The 5,903-nt window shown below is 46.8% G+C and overlaps 1 pseudogene; it reads left to right on the top strand.

Moving 5' to 3' along the window:
- The first annotated feature begins 2,776 nt into the window (after positions 1-2,776).
- On the top strand, positions 2,777-5,036 carry LOC146176977 (uncharacterized; annotated as a pseudogene).
- Positions 5,037-5,903: the final 867 nt, after the last annotated feature.

The raw sequence follows: 5,903 nt of genomic DNA, 5'->3' as shown, positions 1-5,903 counted from the left end.
TGTAGTTCTCTGCAAAGTCCATAAGTACAATAGCCTTGAAGACCTGAGCATAATTTTTAGGGTCTGAAGATAGTTTCATTGTACTTTTTTGCAACTTGTCAAGGAGGTCCTCCATTGCATCCACAACAGTTTTTGTGAGAGAGCACTTTTCAGAACGCACCCACTGCTTGTATCTAATTTTGCCTTCGAGGCTGTAGCTGTCATGCAGTTTCTTGAGGGACTTCAAGCCTGGGCGTCTGGAACATGCACTCAGCCGAGAGCAAACAGTGAGAGCCATCAGCTCTGCAAAAGACTCCTGTATGCACAAGCATGCAGCATGAGTTTGGCTTTCTGGTGGTACTCACGCAGACACAGTGCAAACCAGGAGAACCTGCCAACATGCACCAGGCTGGACGTTTCCTCACAAAACTTGAAAAGGATGCTTGTAGGTTAGGGTTTTCTTGCCTCCACTGAACGAAAGCTTCCTCAGACTTTTTTGGCCATCTTTGACAGCGTTCTTCATACCAGGAAGGCAGCAGGATATTCTGTCTTTATAAAAATCTACTATGAATGATTAACTTCTGCTGGCAGTTGGCAGCTCCTTCACTGATCAGGGCTGTGTACAATGCCCTTTAAACCTCGAAGGTGTCTCATAAAAGCTGAATGATTTTTGCTTCAACCGAAATCGGCACTTGTTTTTTAATTTTCCAGAACTGAGGACACATCACTACATTCACCGACTTTATTTCTTGTTCTCGCCGCGTCTATTTCTCGAGAAGGGCAGCTAACATCAACTTATAGTCGATCAACTGTTGCTTTTTATCAACACGAACCCCCTCCTGAGAGGTGGTAACAGGTATTCCCAGAAAACTACCCGCAGCATTTGCATGGCATTTATTGAGCAATCAGCACTCTTCTGCGTTTTGCTTCATTTTCATCAGCACTAGCTGTGGACTGCACTGCATCTTCAACTCGCCATGTGCATATAACGGCAGTGATTATTCTCGTATCAGTGATGTTGCCTGGTAAGGAATTCCAAGCTTCAATGATATGAGGGAAAAAATTGTACTTAAACACGTCTGTACGTGCGAAAAAGGAAGAAAAGTTTAGGACGGGGTAGTTTTTTGTAGTGAATTCACAAATTTGTACATAAATTTGAGACACTCAAGGTGACGTCGTGCGGCTAGAGAACGAAAATGTTGTGCGGCGTTCATTTTAACACGAAGCTCCTTTTTGGCACTAAAAAACTGACTAATCTTTACTGGGTCGCCAGAACGCTTTGCTCGGCGTATCTATCAATTTGGCATGATAAATGCAATAAGTCTAGTCATCCAGAGGCAGCAATGTTATTTTGCTTTGTTTTTAAATGAATAAAATGATTGATGCATTTTGTGACAAGATGTTCAAAAAAAGTTAGAATATTTACATCTCTACTGGAGCTTATTTGCTCAAATTTACCAAAGGAATCGCAGAGAGTGTCGGTGATTGCTAGATAGAAACTGACAGTGCCACCCCTCCTGGGTGGCACTGTCAGTTTCCAAGTCAGCCATGTGACTGTGACACGTGCAGTGACGCAGCCTAATTTGTGCAGCCCTCGAGTGATTTGCGTCAAACTACAAGCTACGCAATGATCTCGAAAGGAACCGTGTTACATTCAGGCAGCGAAAATTGACAAGCACGCGCTCCACCGATGGTCCGAAAAGGGGTGCGCACGTGAGAGCCGCCTTTTCCCCTCGTATCTGCCGCATCACTAACACCTCCATTTGCACAAACAGGCACATTCATGCTGCTACAGTCCTCTCCAGCAATGAAGTCTGAAAACTTGTCACTTAGTCGGCGTCAGTATGCCACTGCGAGAGCTCACAAAATGTTTCTTTTCTGTTGGTGCATAGTGACCGCCTCCATCTGATCATTATGACACAGGGGACTAATAAGTGGTTCCTACGTACCATTATTTTTGAGCAGAGTGAAGCACTAGAAACAAGTGGTATCCCTTCGAAATTCACCACTACACTGCCCTGCATGCTATAGCTAACAGAGCTCAATGCTGAGCCAGATATGAGGGCTTTACAGTGGAGCTATAGGTCCCCGAATCCTGAGCAGACCACTCTTCCTTACTCCTTTGGAGTGCTGCATGATTTGTCAATGAACACACGAACAATGGTGCAACGACAGTAGCACAGGGAGAACCCACTATCACATGTATGCTATCAGCAGTCATGAAAACTAGGATCCAAACTCTTCCTTCACATCTAAGCAGGTGATGCATCACTACCTCGCAAAACTCTTCTATCACCCATGCATAATTCTAATAAACATTGAATAGTTTTCCTTGCCAATAAATATAAATTACCGCCCCGCCTGGATGGCGCAGTGGTTATGGTGTTCGACTACTGTTCGCAAGGATGCGGGATCAAATCCTGGCCTCGGCGGCAGCTTTTCGATGGAGGCGAAAATCAAGGCACCTGTGTGCTGTGGGATGTCAGTGCACGTGAAAGAACCCCAGGTGTTCGAAATTTCTAGTGTCCTCCACTATGGCATCTCTCATAGCCTGAGTCGCTTTGGGACGTTAAACCCCACAACACAAATATAAATTACCAAATAAGCCGGCCAGACGAGCGCCGGGCACGTCAGGTCGGCGACGCTGCGCCAGGCGACGCCAGGAGCAAAATCGGTCCCCCTATACTTGGACGCAGCCTGACGTGCACGGCGACTCACGGATGACGAAGCGCATGCGCAGAGCGTCCAGCGCGCCACCTGCCGTGAAACTCGCGAAGCGATCCTCCGCAGCTGATCGTCCCTTTCTCCCACTGTCTCCTCCGCTCCCGGCGAGGAGATTTCGCGCGTTTTTGTTGAAAGCATCTGCAGTGTATTCAGCTCCAACACTTCGTGGTAGGAGTCGGATTCCTTCTTCAGATGGCGTGGACATACCCAGCGCGAAGGAATATTATCATCGTGTTGCTGTTGCATCGCCTGCGTCGAAGGAGGAGGCGGTCAGTGTACATCAGAGAAATATTCAACAACCGTCCGTATTACGGCGAGTACCATCATCTCGTGCAGGAGCTACGACACACTGATCCGGAATACCATTTCAAGTATTTCAGGTAAACGACACGTAGATACATATAACGAGTGCTGGTTCTCGGTTTTTTTGCATGCAGCCTCCGGAACGTTGTTGCTCGATGAATTTGATTCATTGAATTTGAATTTTGATTCATTTATTGAACGCAGGATGACGAAGGCTTCCTTCGATAAGCTGCTAGACCTCGTCTACGAAAGAATTCTACATCCACCAACACACAGGAGGCCCATTTCTCCAGCAGAAAGGCTTGCTGTCACACTGAGGTAAGATGCTCGCATTTGTCCAGTAACCGGCAAATGGGGCTGTGTGCATGCGTACTGTGTTCGCACGATTATAACAGTGTTTTCCTCGCATCATCTGCTTGAAAGCTCCTCGCGTGGTGTTCGGCAACGTGTAAATACGCAGCACGCGTTTCTTTTTTGCCTTTTTCCCTGGTCTTCAATGTGCCTATATCAATCGCAATTCTCATCAATACTCAACATATCTGCTACTCTCTATAGCCTTGCAATATTTTGTTCTTAATCCATGTTGCGATGCATGATGTATGAATTTTTAACCGCAATATTAATGTTTGCAGCAATAAAGTTCATTGTGATAAGTATTTGAACATTAATATGAAGCATTAATATGCAACTCCAGTGGGAGAGATCCTAAAGGAAACTCTTCCAGCAATCTACGATTGCCTGAAACCTATTGTACTTGGGTGTCCAAGTGAGAGAGAATGGGAGAAAATAAGAGAAGAATATGAAGAGAAGTGGAATTTCCCAAATTCGATAGGGAGTATTGACGGCAAACATTCGGCAAACATTTCGCAATCAAATGCCCTGATAACAGTGGGTCAGATTACAACTACAAGGGGTACTACTCACTACTCATGCTCGATATTGCAAATGCAAATTATCGCTTTATTATGGTAGATATCGGAGCTCAAGGCCGGCTTTCAGACGGCTCATTCTTCAGAAAGAGCGTCTTGAAGACAGCCATTGAAAAGGGAACCTTAGGATTCCCTTCAGGAGTTTCTAACTGGCCGGTTTGTTTAGTTGGGGACGCAGCATTCCCCTTGCAAACTTATTTGATGCGTCCCTACCCTGGGAGAAGGCTAGAAGAAAGGAAAAAAAGTATTTAACTACCGCCTGTCAAGAGCTCGCCGATGCATCGAAAATGCTTTTGGCATTTTAGTTTCGAGGTGGCGCGTGTTTTTGGGAACAGTGGAGGGCAAGCCAGAGCTCCTTAACTCTATGATTGAAGCAGCCGTGGTCCTGCACAATTTCCTCATGGTTGACAAGGCATAGTGCCCTGACAATTACGGGGACATGCCAAGTGAGAAAACTGTGCAGGATGGAGAGTGGCGGCACATGGTTGCCCAAATTGGCAGCAGTGCGCCTCCATCAAACCACCGGCCCACCTCAGCTGCCATGGCAATGAGGGACGAAATTCCAGACTATTTCATGTCTGCTGAAGGTTCATTGCCATGGCAGCTGAGTGTTGTCAGGTGGAGCTGATGTTATTGCATGCGACATTTTACACTATACTACTTTTGTATCCTTACAGCTCCGAATGGTTAAATTTCGCTACTTTGCACGTATATATCTTCTTCCATTGCTTTTTCAGACATATATTACCGTATTTACTCGCATAATGATCACACTTTTTTTTTTAAATACTGACGCAAATTTCGGGGTGCGATCATTACGCGGGGTAAATTTTCTACAAAAAATTTTTGAGCACCGAAAACGCAAACAAGTTGCAGGTCAGACGTCTTAGAACATATATCTCGATTACAACCAAAAATAAAAGCTGAGTAAGGCTTACCTTTGCAATAAACACGCACATTAAGCATCACATGGAGTGCACAATGCCCATTTATTTTTTTTCGTCAGTACTCTAATCAAAGTCTGAATCCTCGCCATCCTCGCTTTCACTGCTGCACGACTCATCGGAAACGGCAGTGTCGTCGCTGGGAGCATCTTCACAATCCCACAGGAAGTCATCTTCCGTTCCATCCAATGGTTTGTTCAAAGACACGTCGAGAGGCTGCAGCAGCGAAGTCAGGCCGCCAGGAATGACTGCAATGTCCGTGCGCAGCTCTTTCAGCTTGACACGCACGCTGTCCACAAGGTGACCCCTAAAACTGTCCAAAACCAGGAGCGAGGGAAGCAGAAATGCTCCTGGCCTTCTTCCCCAAACAGTCTTGATCCAGTCGACCATCAGGTCTGTAGTCATCCACTCTTTCATCTGTGCACGTATATGGATGCCACGGGGAAAGTTTCCCTTCGGAATAGTCTTCCGTTTGAAGATCACGTATGGTGGCAGCTTCCGCCCGTCGGCCGTCACAGCAAGCATGACTGTGCATCGCTGTTTTTCTGCGCCAGACGTCTTCACGAGGACGCTCCGAGCACCCTTCTCGTTCACAGTTGTATTCCGGGGCATGTCGAACGTCAGTGGAGTTTGATCGGCTTTTCCAATTTGCGACATGAGGTAACCGCATTTTTCGCGAAGCCTAGTGACGAAGTGATGGAAGTCTATCACTTTGCTTTCATACGCGGCTGGGAGCCGCTGGCACAACGACGTCCGCCGCCTCAGGGAAAGTCCATTCCGTCGCATAAAGCGAGTCGTCCAACCGGAGCTAGCGCGGAAATCCTTTGCGGCGATTCCCAGCTTCCTGGCAGTTGTGCGCGCCTGCGTCTGTATCATTTCTAATGACACTGCACAACCATCCTTGCGCAGGTCCCTCACGTATTCTAGGACCGCCTCCTCAACACGAGGGAACTTGCCCGTTTTGGGTCCACGGAAAGCCTGCCGTGTCTTGTTCGTAGCCATCAGCTTCTCGCGCTGCTTCTTC

The sequence above is a fragment of the Amblyomma maculatum genome, chromosome 10 (genome assembly GCF_055883805.1).
Source record: "Amblyomma maculatum isolate TAMU_Amacu chromosome 10, ASM5588380v1, whole genome shotgun sequence".
NCBI classification, from domain to species: domain Eukaryota; kingdom Metazoa; phylum Arthropoda; class Arachnida; order Ixodida; family Ixodidae; genus Amblyomma; species Amblyomma maculatum.
The sequence above is the reverse complement of the archived record's forward strand: the minus strand, read 5'-3'. Positions and strand labels throughout refer to the sequence as shown.